Source organism: Hyla sarda, unplaced genomic scaffold, assembly GCF_029499605.1.
Source record: "Hyla sarda isolate aHylSar1 unplaced genomic scaffold, aHylSar1.hap1 scaffold_1944, whole genome shotgun sequence".
In the NCBI taxonomy this organism is placed as follows: Eukaryota; Metazoa; Chordata; class Amphibia; order Anura; family Hylidae; genus Hyla; species Hyla sarda.
In genome coordinates, this window is record NW_026608600.1 from 15,386 (window position 1) to 30,338 (window position 14,953).

Consider the following 14,953-nt stretch of genomic DNA (forward strand, 5'->3'; position numbering starts at 1 on the left):
CAGAAGGTGCGAGGCCCTTGCTAAATTCTGTGCACAGACTTTGAGATCTATGCTTTAGACTGTATCTAAACCTGCTCCAACATGGACTGACATTCTGGCCTACTTTCAGCCGATGCGACTTGTCTGTCGCTGAACAGTCGCTTTTTATGTATTCAGCACCTATGTATAATGTTGTAAAAATGCTCTAGAAGCTAAAGTCGCAGAAATGTCACACATATTTGGCCTGCAACTTTCTGTGCGACAAATTCAGACAGGAAAAATCAGTATAAATCCTTAGAAAATTATCCCCCAGTGTCTCCATCTGCTGGCGGTATTGAATAAGCATTGCTGCACTGATGGGGTATGCATTAGACGAAAAAAAAGAAGAAAAAGAAGAATAATACGCCCAGAAAAGAGGCGAAAAGGAGAAAAACGTAAAAAAACGTGAAAAAAAAGTAAGAGGAAGAGAAGGGAAAAAAAGGTGGAAATGGGTTTAAAAGTGATTTCGGCGGAGAAATATATATATATATATATATATATATATATATATATATATATATGCGCACACACACACATAGATATAAACGTATTCTCCGTTGAGATATTGCAGCCGCTGCTGTGTCCAGGCCCAGGAGCCTTAGCACTGTGCTGTGATGTCACTCAATACCACTGACATCACTAGGTGTAAACAACATCTCTCCTTTGCTGTGTATGTGACTATGGAGCTGTTTGGTGATGTCGTCTATTACGGCCTTCATAGAAGCAACAGGAGATTGTTGCATCCATCTTGAACCCTCAGAACTACAGTGCTATGATGTCACTCACTTCCACAGGCCTTGCAGAGTGTAAACAACAACAACCCAGCTTTGTTGTGTATGTAACCAAAGGGATTTGTGATGTCACCTAGAACCTTCACAGCAGCGACAGCTTTATGAGGAGCATCAGCACTGCTCTGCCTGAGCAGAACCATCACCGCCATAGGTTGTCAAATAACCCGGATTTAACCCACACAGGTAAGTCCAATGGGGTGCAGGCATGTCCTCTATGCTTACAGCTTCCCGTGGGTGTTGGTTTGATACCGTTTGGGGACAGCCAAGGAGGCATCTGCAGGCAACAAAGGTAGGTGTGTGCTTGTGTGTGTGTTTCCTATGCAGATCCTAAGCCCAGTGTCACATGCAAGTAGGAGGAGTAAGAAGGGTTCCTGGCAAATCCGGGTTATGGATTGCATTTAAAAAGGCCCCGTGGGAGTGCAATGGGCCCCTGTCTTGCTGCTTAGCAATAATGGTATGGGTTTAGGTTCTGCTGTGTGTACTGGTGGTTGACTGCCCCCCAGCCCAGAGTGTGCATGGAAAATTGTCTGGCAGCCTCCCTGACAGCAAGCAGTGATAGTGCCCATGAAGGGGACCTTGTTGGGCCCGCCCCTTTCACGGTTATCGCTTCTCGGCCTTTTGGCTAAGATCAAGTGTAGTATCTGTTCTTATCAGTTTAATATCTGATACGTCCCCTATCTGGGGACCATATATTAAATGGATTTTTGAGAACGGGGGCCGATTTCGAAGCTTGCTTCCGTCGCCCTATGCATTGACCCGATATGGCAGTATCTTCGGGTACAGTGCACCACCCCCTTACAGGGTTAAAAAGAAAGATTCCTACTTTCATTGCTACCTGCTTGCTGGCTAGCCAGCTAGCCAGCCCTGTGGGCCTTGCTGCTGCTGCAGCCAAAAAACAAAAGGTGGTGCTGCTGCTGCTTCTGCTGCTTCTGCTTCTGCTTGTGTCTGGCCCCTGTTGGAGCGTCCAGGCACAGGACTTCTGCTGCTGCTGACTAAATGGCCTCCTTAATTGGATCATTTGAGTAGCCAGCACACCTGTGCAGGTAGGGCATGACATGATAGGCAGCTGCCTTGATAGCGGGTGGGTGCTGAATGTTCCTAATTGACAAAATAAGATTAATGCTTATGAAGAAATATAAAATCTCATCCCTTCCCCAATATCGCGCCACACCCCTACCCCTTAATTCCCTGGTTGAACGTGATGGACATATGTCTTTTTTCGACCGTACTAACTATGTAACTATGTAACATAACATGGGGGGGGGGGGGGGGGGGGGGGTCTCCTGGCTGTTCACACAGGTGTGTCATTGCTGTACATTGACCATGCATTGCTTCTGTGGTATTGCAAAGGCAAAGACAAATGCTTCCAGCCATCCATTGCACTAATGGATTGGTCATCAGCTGGCTGTCTATGTCCCGCATCAATATAGACCAAAGTACAGAGGGTTAGGCTATGCTATTGTGCACCTACCTGATGCATCAGAAGGTGCGAGGCCCTTGCTAAATTCTGTGCACAGACTTTGAGATCTATGCTTTAGACTGTATCTAAACCTGCTCCAACATGGACTGACATTCTGGCCTACTTTCAGCCGATGCGACTTGTCTGTCGCTGAACAGTCGCTTTTTATGTATTCAGCACCTATGTATAATGTTGTAAAAATGCTCTAGAAGCTAAAGTCGCAGAAATGTCACACATATTTGGCCTGCAACTTTCTGTGCGACAAATTCAGACAGGAAAAATCAGTATAAATCCTTAGAAAATTATCCCCCAGTGTCTCCATCTGCTGGCGGTATTGAATAAGCATTGCTGCACTGATGGGGTATGCATTAGACGAAAAAAAAGAAGAAAAAGAAGAATAATACGCCCAGAAAAGAGGCGAAAAGGAGAAAAACGTAAAAAAAACGTGAAAAAAAAGTAAGAGGAAGAGAAGGGAAAAAAAGGTGGAAATGGGTTTAAAAGTGATTTCGGCGGAGAATATATATATATATATATATATATATATATATATATATATATATATATGCGCACACACACACATAGTTATAAACGTATTCTCCGTTGAGATATTGCAGCCGCTGCTGTGTCCAGGCCCAGGAGCCTTAGCACTGTGCTGTGATGTCACTCAATACCACTGACATCACTAGGTGTAAACAACATCTCTCCTTTGCTGTGTATGTGACTATGGAGCTGTTTGGTGATGTCGTCTATTACGGCCTTCATAGAAGCAACAGGAGATTGTTGCATCCATCTTGAACCCTCAGAACTACAGTGCTATGATGTCACTCACTTCCACAGGCCTTGCAGAGTGTAAACAACAACAACCCAGCTTTGTTGTGTATGTAACCATAGGGATTTGTGATGTCACCTAGAACCTTCACAGCAGCGACAGCTTTATGAGGAGCATCAGCACTGCTCTGCCTGAGCAGAACCATCACCGCCATAGGTTGTCAAATAACCCGGATTTAACCCACACAGGTAAGTCCAATGGGGTGCAGGCATGTCCTCTATGCTTACAGCTTCCCGTGGGTGTTGGTTTGATACCGTTTGGGGACAGCCAAGGAGGCATCTGCAGGCAACAAAGGTAGGTGTGTGCTTGTGTGTGTGTTTCCTATGCAGATCCTAAGCCCAGTGTCACATGCAAGTAGGAGGAGTAAGAAGGGTTCCTGGCAAATCCGGGTTATGGATTGCATTTAAAAAGGCCCCGTGGGAGTGCAATGGGCCCCTGTCTTGCTGCTTAGCAATAATGGTATGGGTTTAGGTTCTGCTGTTTGTACTGGTGGTTGACTGCCCCCCAGCCCAGAGTGTGCATGGAAAATTGTCTGGCAGCCTCCCTGACAGCAAGCAGTGATAGTGCCCATGAAGGGGACCTTGTTGGGCCCGCCCCTTTCACGGTTATCGCTTCTCGGCCTTTTGGCTAAGATCAAGTGTAGTATCTGTTCTTATCAGTTTAATATCTGATACGTCCCCTATCTGGGGACCATATATTAAATGGATTTTTGAGAACGGGGGCCGATTTCGAAGCTTGCTTCCGTCGCCCTATGCATTGACCCGATATGGCAGTATCTTCGGGTACAGTGCACCACCCCCTTACAGGGTTAAAAAGAAAGATTCCTACTTTCATTGCTACCTGCTTGCTGGCTAGCCAGCTAGCCAGCCCTGTGGGCCTTGCTGCTGCTGCAGCCAAAAAACAAAAGGTGGTGCTGCTGCTGCTTCTGCTGCTTCTGCTTCTGCTTGTGTCTGGCCCCTGTTGGAGCGTCCAGGCACAGGACTTCTGCTGCTGCTGACTAAATGGCCTCCTTAATTGGATCATTTGAGTAGCCAGCACACCTGTGCAGGTAGGGCATGACATGATAGGCAGCTGCCTTGATAGCGGGTGGGTGCTGAATGTTCCTAATTGACAAAATAAGATTAATGCTTATGAAGAAATATAAAATCTCATCCCTTCCCCAATATCGCGCCACACCCCTACCCCTTAATTCCCTGGTTGAACGTGATGGACATATGTCTTTTTTCGACCGTACTAACTATGTAACTATGTAACATAACATGGGGGGGGGGGGGGGGGTCTCCTGGCTGTTCACACAGGTGTGTCATTGCTGTACATTGACCATGCATTGCTTCTGTGGTATTGCAAAGGCAAAGACAAATGCTTCCAGCCATCCATTGCACTAATGGATTGGTCATCAGCTGGCTGTCTATGTCCCGCATCAATATAGACCAAAGTACAGAGGGTTAGGCTATGCTATTGTGCACCTACCTGATGCATCAGAAGGTGCGAGGCCCTTGCTAAATTCTGTGCACAGACTTTGAGATCTATGCTTTAGACTGTATCTAAACCTGCTCCAACATGGACTGACATTCTGGCCTACTTTCAGCCGATGCGACTTGTCTGTCGCTGAACAGTCGCTTTTTATGTATTCAGCACCTATGTATAATGTTGTAAAAATGCTCTAGAAGCTAAAGTCGCAGAAATGTCACACATATTTGGCCTGCAACTTTCTGTGCGACAAATTCAGACAGGAAAAATCAGTATAAATCCTTAGAAAATTATCCCCCAGTGTCTCCATCTGCTGGCGGTATTGAATAAGCATTGCTGCACTGATGGGGTATGCATTAGACGAAAAAAAAGAAGAAAAAGAAGAATAATACGCCCAGAAAAGAGGCGAAAAGGAGAAAAACGTAAAAAAACGTGAAAAAAAAGTAAGAGGAAGAGAAGGGAAAAAAAGGTGGAAATGGGTTTAAAAGTGATTTCGGCGGAGAAATATATATATATATATATATATATATATATATATATATATATGCGCACACACACACATAGATATAAACGTATTCTCCGTTGAGATATTGCAGCCGCTGCTGTGTCCAGGCCCAGGAGCCTTAGCACTGTGCTGTGATGTCACTCAATACCACTGACATCACTAGGTGTAAACAACATCTCTCCTTTGCTGTGTATGTGACTATGGAGCTGTTTGGTGATGTCGTCTATTACGGCCTTCATAGAAGCAACAGGAGATTGTTGCATCCATCTTGAACCCTCAGAACTACAGTGCTATGATGTCACTCACTTCCACAGGCCTTGCAGAGTGTAAACAACAACAACCCAGCTTTGTTGTGTATGTAACCATAGGGATTTGTGATGTCACCTAGAACCTTCACAGCAGCGACAGCTTTATGAGGAGCATCAGCACTGCTCTGCCTGAGCAGAACCATCACCGCCATAGGTTGTCAAATAACCCGGATTTAACCCACACAGGTAAGTCCAATGGGGTGCAGGCATGTCCTCTATGCTTACAGCTTCCCGTGGGTGTTGGTTTGATACCGTTTGGGGACAGCCAAGGAGGCATCTGCAGGCAACAAAGGTAGGTGTGTGCTTGTGTGTGTGTTTCCTATGCAGATCCTAAGCCCAGTGTCACATGCAAGTAGGAGGAGTAAGAAGGGTTCCTGGCAAATCCGGGTTATGGATTGCATTTAAAAAGGCCCCGTGGGAGTGCAATGGGCCCCTGTCTTGCTGCTTAGCAATAATGGTATGGGTTTAGGTTCTGCTGTGTGTACTGGTGGTTGACTGCCCCCCAGCCCAGAGTGTGCATGGAAAATTGTCTGGCAGCCTCCCTGACAGCAAGCAGTGATAGTGCCCATGAAGGGGACCTTGTTGGGCCCGCCCCTTTCACGGTTATCGCTTCTCGGCCTTTTGGCTAAGATCAAGTGTAGTATCTGTTCTTATCAGTTTAATATCTGATACGTCCCCTATCTGGGGACCATATATTAAATGGATTTTTGAGAACGGGGGCCGATTTCGAAGCTTGCTTCCGTCGCCCTATGCATTGACCCGATATGGCAGTATCTTCGGGTACAGTGCACCACCCCCTTACAGGGTTAAAAAGAAAGATTCCTACTTTCATTGCTACCTGCTTGCTGGCTAGCCAGCTAGCCAGCCCTGTGGGCCTTGCTGCTGCTGCAGCCAAAAAACAAAAGGTGGTGCTGCTGCTGCTTCTGCTGCTTCTGCTTCTGCTTGTGTCTGGCCCCTGTTGGAGCGTCCAGGCACAGGACTTCTGCTGCTGCTGACTAAATGGCCTCTTTAATTGGATCATTTGAGTAGCCAGCACACCTGTGCAGGTAGGGCATGACATGATAGGCAGCTGCCTTGATAGCGGGTGGGTGCTGAATGTTCCTAATTGACAAAATAAGATTAATGCTTATGAAGAAATATAAAATCTCATCCCTTCCCCAATATCGCGCCACACCCCTACCCCTTAATTCCCTGGTTGAACGTGATGGACATATGTCTTTTTTCGACCGTACTAACTATGTAACTATGTAACATAACATGGGGGGGGGGGGGGGGTCTCCTGGCTGTTCACACAGGTGTGTCATTGCTGTACATTGACCATGCATTGCTTCTGTGGTATTGCAAAGGCAAAGACAAATGCTTCCAGCCATCCATTGCACTAATGGATTGGTCATCAGCTGGCTGTCTATGTCCCGCATCAATATAGACCAAAGTACAGAGGGTTAGGCTATGCTATTGTGCACCTACCTGATGCATCAGAAGGTGCGAGGCCCTTGCTAAATTCTGTGCACAGACTTTGAGATCTATGCTTTAGACTGTATCTAAACCTGCTCCAACATGGACTGACATTCTGGCCTACTTTCAGCCGATGCGACTTGTCTGTCGCTGAACAGTCGCTTTTTATGTATTCAGCACCTATGTATAATGTTGTAAAAATGCTCTAGAAGCTAAAGTCGCAGAAATGTCACACATATTTGGCCTGCAACTTTCTGTGCGACAAATTCAGACAGGAAAAATCAGTATAAATCCTTAGAAAATTATCCCCCAGTGTCTCCATCTGCTGGCGGTATTGAATAAGCATTGCTGCACTGATGGGGTATGCATTAGACGAAAAAAAAGAAGAAAAAGAAGAATAATACGCCCAGAAAAGAGGCGAAAAGGAGAAAAACGTAAAAAAACGTGAAAAAAAAGTAAGAGGAAGAGAAGGGAAAAAAAGGTGGAAATGGGTTTAAAAGTGATTTCGGCGGAGAAATATATATATATATATATATATATATATATATATATATATATATATATATGCGCACACACACACATAGATATAAACGTATTCTCCGTTGAGATATTGCAGCCGCTGCTGTGTCCAGGCCCAGGAGCCTTAGCACTGTGCTGTGATGTCACTCAATACCACTGACATCACTAGGTGTAAACAACATCTCTCCTTTGCTGTGTATGTGACTATGGAGCTGTTTGGTGATGTCGTCTATTACGGCCTTCATAGAAGCAACAGGAGATTGTTGCATCCATCTTGAACCCTCAGAACTACAGTGCTATGATGTCACTCACTTCCACAGGCCTTGCAGAGTGTAAACAACAACAACCCAGCTTTGTTGTGTATGTAACCATAGGGATTTGTGATGTCACCTAGAACCTTCACAGCAGCGACAGCTTTATGAGGAGCATCAGCACTGCTCTGCCTGAGCAGAACCATCACCGCCATAGGTTGTCAAATAACCCGGATTTAACCCACACAGGTAAGTCCAATGGGGTGCAGGCATGTCCTCTATGCTTACAGCTTCCCGTGGGTGTTGGTTTGATACCGTTTGGGGACAGCCAAGGAGGCATCTGCAGGCAACAAAGGTAGGTGTGTGCTTGTGTGTGTGTTTCCTATGCAGATCCTAAGCCCAGTGTCACATGCAAGTAGGAGGAGTAAGAAGGGTTCCTGGCAAATCCGGGTTATGGATTGCATTTAAAAAGGCCCCGTGGGAGTGCAATGGGCCCCTGTCTTGCTGCTTAGCAATAATGGTATGGGTTTAGGTTCTGCTGTGTGTACTGGTGGTTGACTGCCCCCCAGCCCAGAGTGTGCATGGAAAATTGTCTGGCAGCCTCCCTGACAGCAAGCAGTGATAGTGCCCATGAAGGGGACCTTGTTGGGCCCGCCCCTTTCACGGTTATCGCTTCTCGGCCTTTTGGCTAAGATCAAGTGTAGTATCTGTTCTTATCAGTTTAATATCTGATACGTCCCCTATCTGGGGACCATATATTAAATGGATTTTTGAGAACGGGGGCCGATTTCGAAGCTTGCTTCCGTCGCCCTATGCATTGCCCCGATATGGCAGTATCTTCGGGTACAGTGCACCACCCCCTTACAGGGTTAAAAAGAAAGATTCCTACTTTCATTGCTACCTGCTTGCTGGCTAGCCAGCTAGCCAGCCCTGTGGGCCTTGCTGCTGCTGCAGCCAAAAAACAAAAGGTGGTGCTGCTGCTGCTTCTGCTGCTTCTGCTTCTGCTTGTGTCTGGCCCCTGTTGGAGCGTCCAGGCACAGGACTTCTGCTGCTGCTGACTAAATGGCCTCCTTAATTGGATCATTTGAGTAGCCAGCACACCTGTGCAGGTAGGGCATGACATGATAGGCAGCTGCCTTGATAGCGGGTGGGTGCTGAATGTTCCTAATTGACAAAATAAGATTAATGCTTATGAAGAAATATAAAATCTCATCCCTTCCCCAATATCGCGCCACACCCCTACCCCTTAATTCCCTGGTTGAACGTGATGGACATATGTCTTTTTTCGACCGTACTAACTATGTAACTATGTAACATAACATGGGGGGGGGGGGGGGGGGTCTCCTGGCTGTTCACACAGGTGTGTCATTGCTGTACATTGACCATGCATTGCTTCTGTGGTATTGCAAAGGCAAAGACAAATGCTTCCAGCCATCCATTGCACTAATGGATTGGTCATCAGCTGGCTGTCTATGTCCCGCATCAATATAGACCAAAGTACAGAGGGTTAGGCTATGCTATTGTGCACCTACCTGATGCATCAGAAGGTGCGAGGCCCTTGCTAAATTCTGTGCACAGACTTTGAGATCTATGCTTTAGACTGTATCTAAACCTGCTCCAACATGGACTGACATTCTGGCCTACTTTCAGCCGATGCGACTTGTCTGTCGCTGAACAGTCGCTTTTTATGTATTCAGCACCTATGTATAATGTTGTAAAAATGCTCTAGAAGCTAAAGTCGCAGAAATGTCACACATATTTGGCCTGCAACTTTCTGTGCGACAAATTCAGACAGGAAAAATCAGTATAAATCCTTAGAAAATTATCCCCCAGTGTCTCCATCTGCTGGCGGTATTGAATAAGCATTGCTGCACTGATGGGGTATGCATTAGACGAAAAAAAAGAAGAAAAAGAAGAATAATACGCCCAGAAAAGAGGCGAAAAGGAGAAAAACGTAAAAAAACGTGAAAAAAAAGTAAGAGGAAGAGAAGGGAAAAAAAGGTGGAAATGGGTTTAAAAGTGATTTCGGCGGAGAAATATATATATATATATATATATATATATATATATATATATATATGCGCACACACACACATAGATATAAACGTATTCTCCGTTGAGATATTGCAGCCGCTGCTGTGTCCAGGCCCAGGAGCCTTAGCACTGTGCTGTGATGTCACTCAATACCACTGACATCACTAGGTGTAAACAACATCTCTCCTTTGCTGTGTATGTGACTATGGAGCTGTTTGGTGATGTCGTCTATTACGGCCTTCATAGAAGCAACAGGAGATTGTTGCATCCATCTTGAACCCTCAGAACTACAGTGCTATGATGTCACTCACTTCCACAGGCCTTGCAGAGTGTAAACAACAACAACCCAGCTTTGTTGTGTATGTAACCATAGGGATTTGTGATGTCACCTAGAACCTTCACAGCAGCGACAGCTTTATGAGGAGCATCAGCACTGCTCTGCCTGAGCAGAACCATCACCGCCATAGGTTGTCAAATAACCCGGATTTAACCCACACAGGTAAGTCCAATGGGGTGCAGGCATGTCCTCTATGCTTACAGCTTCCCGTGGGTGTTGGTTTGATACCGTTTGGGGACAGCCAAGGAGGCATCTGCAGGCAACAAAGGTAGGTGTGTGCTTGTGTGTGTGTTTCCTATGCAGATCCTAAGCCCAGTGTCACATGCAAGTAGGAGGAGTAAGAAGGGTTCCTGGCAAATCCGGGTTATGGATTGCATTTAAAAAGGCCCCGTGGGAGTGCAATGGGCCCCTGTCTTGCTGCTTAGCAATAATGGTATGGGTTTAGGTTCTGCTGTGTGTACTGGTGGTTGACTGCCCCCCAGCCCAGAGTGTGCATGGAAAATTGTCTGGCAGCCTCCCTGACAGCAAGCAGTGATAGTGCCCATGAAGGGGACCTTGTTGGGCCCGCCCCTTTCACGGTTATCGCTTCTCGGCCTTTTGGCTAAGATCAAGTGTAGTATCTGTTCTTATCAGTTTAATATCTGATACGTCCCCTATCTGGGGACCATATATTAAATGGATTTTTGAGAACGGGGGCCGATTTCGAAGCTTGCTTCCGTCGCCCTATGCATTGCCCCGATATGGCAGTATCTTCGGGTACAGTGCACCACCCCCTTACAGGGTTAAAAAGAAAGATTCCTACTTTCATTGCTACCTGCTTGCTGGCTAGCCAGCTAGCCAGCCCTGTGGGCCTTGCTGCTGCTGCAGCCAAAAAACAAAAGGTGGTGCTGCTGCTGCTTCTGCTGCTTCTGCTTCTGCTTGTGTCTGGCCCCTGTTGGAGCGTCCAGGCACAGGACTTCTGCTGCTGCTGACTAAATGGCCTCCTTAATTGGATCATTTGAGTAGCCAGCACACCTGTGCAGGTAGGGCATGACATGATAGGCAGCTGCCTTGATAGCGGGTGGGTGCTGAATGTTCCTAATTGACAAAATAAGATTAATGCTTATGAAGAAATATAAAATCTCATCCCTTCCCCAATATCGCGCCACACCCCTACCCCTTAATTCCCTGGTTGAACGTGATGGACATATGTCTTTTTTCGACCGTACTAACTATGTAACTATGTAACATAACATGGGGGGGGGGGGGGGGGGGTCTCCTGGCTGTTCACACAGGTGTGTCATTGCTGTACATTGACCATGCATTGCTTCTGTGGTATTGCAAAGGCAAAGACAAATGCTTCCAGCCATCCATTGCACTAATGGATTGGTCATCAGCTGGCTGTCTATGTCCCGCATCAATATAGACCAAAGTACAGAGGGTTAGGCTATGCTATTGTGCACCTACCTGATGCATCAGAAGGTGCGAGGCCCTTGCTAAATTCTGTGCACAGACTTTGAGATCTATGCTTTAGACTGTATCTAAACCTGCTCCAACATGGACTGACATTCTGGCCTACTTTCAGCCGATGCGACTTGTCTGTCGCTGAACAGTCGCTTTTTATGTATTCAGCACCTATGTATAATGTTGTAAAAATGCTCTAGAAGCTAAAGTCGCAGAAATGTCACACATATTTGGCCTGCAACTTTCTGTGCGACAAATTCAGACAGGAAAAATCAGTATAAATCCTTAGAAAATTATCCCCCAGTGTCTCCATCTGCTGGCGGTATTGAATAAGCATTGCTGCACTGATGGGGTATGCATTAGACGAAAAAAAAGAAGAAAAAGAAGAATAATACGCCCAGAAAAGAGGCGAAAAGGAGAAAAACGTAAAAAAACGTGAAAAAAAAGTAAGAGGAAGAGAAGGGAAAAAAAGGTGGAAATGGGTTTAAAAGTGATTTCGGCGGAGAAATATATATATATATATATATATATATATATATATATATATATATGCGCACACACACACATAGATATAAACGTATTCTCCGTTGAGATATTGCAGCCGCTGCTGTGTCCAGGCCCAGGAGCCTTAGCACTGTGCTGTGATGTCACTCAATACCACTGACATCACTAGGTGTAAACAACATCTCTCCTTTGCTGTGTATGTGACTATGGAGCTGTTTGGTGATGTCGTCTATTACGGCCTTCATAGAAGCAACAGGAGATTGTTGCATCCATCTTGAACCCTCAGAACTACAGTGCTATGATGTCACTCACTTCCACAGGCCTTGCAGAGTGTAAACAACAACAACCCAGCTTTGTTGTGTATGTAACCATAGGGATTTGTGATGTCACCTAGAACCTTCACAGCAGCGACAGCTTTATGAGGAGCATCAGCACTGCTCTGCCTGAGCAGAACCATCACCGCCATAGGTTGTCAAATAACCCGGATTTAACCCACACAGGTAAGTCCAATGGGGTGCAGGCATGTCCTCTATGCTTACAGCTTCCCGTGGGTGTTGGTTTGATACCGTTTGGGGACAGCCAAGGAGGCATCTGCAGGCAACAAAGGTAGGTGTGTGCTTGTGTGTGTGTTTCCTATGCAGATCCTAAGCCCAGTGTCACATGCAAGTAGGAGGAGTAAGAAGGGTTCCTGGCAAATCCGGGTTATGGATTGCATTTAAAAAGGCCCCGTGGGAGTGCAATGGGCCCCTGTCTTGCTGCTTAGCAATAATGGTATGGGTTTAGGTTCTGCTGTGTGTACTGGTGGTTGACTGCCCCCCAGCCCAGAGTGTGCATGGAAAATTGTCTGGCAGCCTCCCTGACAGCAAGCAGTGATAGTGCCCATGAAGGGGACCTTGTTGGGCCCGCCCCTTTCACGGTTATCGCTTCTCGGCCTTTTGGCTAAGATCAAGTGTAGTATCTGTTCTTATCAGTTTAATATCTGATACGTCCCCTATCTGGGGACCATATATTAAATGGATTTTTGAGAACGGGGGCCGATTTCGAAGCTTGCTTCCGTCGCCCTATGCATTGACCCGATATGGCAGTATCTTCGGGTACAGTGCACCACCCCCTTACAGGGTTAAAAAGAAAGATTCCTACTTTCATTGCTACCTGCTTGCTGGCTAGCCAGCTAGCCAGCCCTGTGGGCCTTGCTGCTGCTGCAGCCAAAAAACAAAAGGTGGTGCTGCTGCTGCTTCTGCTGCTTCTGCTTCTGCTTGTGTCTGGCCCCTGTTGGAGCGTCCAGGCACAGGACTTCTGCTGCTGCTGACTAAATGGCCTCCTTAATTGGATCATTTGAGTAGCCAGCACACCTGTGCAGGTAGGGCATGACATGATAGGCAGCTGCCTTGATAGCGGGTGGGTGCTGAATGTTCCTAATTGACAAAATAAGATTAATGCTTATGAAGAAATATAAAATCTCATCCCTTCCCCAATATCGCGCCACACCCCTACCCCTTAATTCCCTGGTTGAACGTGATGGACATATGTCTTTTTTCGACCGTACTAACTATGTAACTATGTAACATAACATGGGGGGGGGGGGGGGGGGGGTCTCCTGGCTGTTCACACAGGTGTGTCATTGCTGTACATTGACCATGCATTGCTTCTGTGGTATTGCAAAGGCAAAGACAAATGCTTCCAGCCATCCATTGCACTAATGGATTGGTCATCAGCTGGCTGTCTATGTCCCGCATCAATATAGACCAAAGTACAGAGGGTTAGGCTATGCTATTGTGCACCTACCTGATGCATCAGAAGGTGCGAGGCCCTTGCTAAATTCTGTGCACAGACTTTGAGATCTATGCTTTAGACTGTATCTAAACCTGCTCCAACATGGACTGACATTCTGGCCTACTTTCAGCCGATGCGACTTGTCTGTCGCTGAACAGTCGCTTTTTATGTATTCAGCACCTATGTATAATGTTGTAAAAATGCTCTAGAAGCTAAAGTCGCAGAAATGTCACACATATTTGGCCTGCAACTTTCTGTGCGACAAATTCAGACAGGAAAAATCAGTATAAATCCTTAGAAAATTATCCCCCAGTGTCTCCATCTGCTGGCGGTATTGAATAAGCATTGCTGCACTGATGGGGTATGCATTAGACGAAAAAAAAGAAGAAAAAGAAGAATAATACGCCCAGAAAAGAGGCGAAAAGGAGAAAAACGTAAAAAAACGTGAAAAAAAAGTAAGAGGAAGAGAAGGGAAAAAAAGGTGGAAATGGGTTTAAAAGTGATTTCGGCGGAGAAATATATATATATATATATATATATATATATATATATATATATATGCGCACACACACACATAGATATAAACGTATTCTCCGTTGAGATATTGCAGCCGCTGCTGTGTCCAGGCCCAGGAGCCTTAGCACTGTGCTGTGATGTCACTCAATACCACTGACATCACTAGGTGTAAACAACATCTCTCCTTTGCTGTGTATGTGACTATGGAGCTGTTTGGTGATGTCGTCTATTACGGCCTTCATAGAAGCAACAGGAGATTGTTGCATCCATCTTGAACCCTCAGAACTACAGTGCTATGATGTCACTCACTTCCACAGGCCTTGCAGAGTGTAAACAACAACAACCCAGCTTTGTTGTGTATGTAACCATAGGGATTTGTGATGTCACCTAGAACCTTCACAGCAGCGACAGCTTTATGAGGAGCATCAGCACTGCTCTGCCTGAGCAGAACCATCACCGCCATAGGTTGTCAAATAACCCGGATTTAACCCACACAGGTAAGTCCAATGGGGTGCAGGCATGTCCTCTATGCTTACAGCTTCCCGTGGGTGTTGGTTTGATACCGTTTGGGGACAGCCAAGGAGGCATCTGCAGGCAACAAAGGTAGGTGTGTGCTTGTGTGTGTGTTTCCTATGCAGATCCTAAGCCCAGTGTCACATGCAAGTAGGAGGAGTAAGAAGGGTTCCTGGCAAATCCGGGTTATGGATTGCATTTAAAAAGGCCCCGTGGGAGTGCAATGGG

The 14,953-nt window shown here is 46.1% G+C and overlaps 6 non-coding genes across 6 annotated transcripts; all 6 read left to right on the top strand.

The window, feature by feature from the left end:
- Positions 1-1,411: 1,411 nt before the first annotated feature.
- Positions 1,412-1,602, top strand: LOC130316635 (U2 spliceosomal RNA). The gene has a single exon (XR_008863923.1). It is a non-coding gene; the product is annotated as a U2 spliceosomal RNA (small nuclear RNA).
- Positions 1,603-3,704: 2,102 nt separating this feature from the next.
- On the top strand, positions 3,705-3,895 carry LOC130316636 (U2 spliceosomal RNA). Its single transcript, XR_008863924.1, has one exon. It is a non-coding gene; the product is annotated as a U2 spliceosomal RNA (small nuclear RNA).
- A 2,090-nt stretch (positions 3,896-5,985) lies between these two features.
- Positions 5,986-6,176, top strand: LOC130316637 (U2 spliceosomal RNA). Its single transcript, XR_008863925.1, has one exon. It is a non-coding gene; the product is annotated as a U2 spliceosomal RNA (small nuclear RNA).
- Positions 6,177-8,273: 2,097 nt separating this feature from the next.
- LOC130316655 (U2 spliceosomal RNA) lies at positions 8,274-8,464 on the top strand. Its single transcript, XR_008863941.1, has one exon. It is a non-coding gene; the product is annotated as a U2 spliceosomal RNA (small nuclear RNA).
- Positions 8,465-10,557: 2,093 nt separating this feature from the next.
- On the top strand, positions 10,558-10,748 carry LOC130316657 (U2 spliceosomal RNA). The gene has a single exon (XR_008863943.1). It is a non-coding gene; the product is annotated as a U2 spliceosomal RNA (small nuclear RNA).
- Positions 10,749-12,842: 2,094 nt separating this feature from the next.
- On the top strand, positions 12,843-13,033 carry LOC130316638 (U2 spliceosomal RNA). Its single transcript, XR_008863926.1, has one exon. It is a non-coding gene; the product is annotated as a U2 spliceosomal RNA (small nuclear RNA).
- Positions 13,034-14,953: the final 1,920 nt, after the last annotated feature.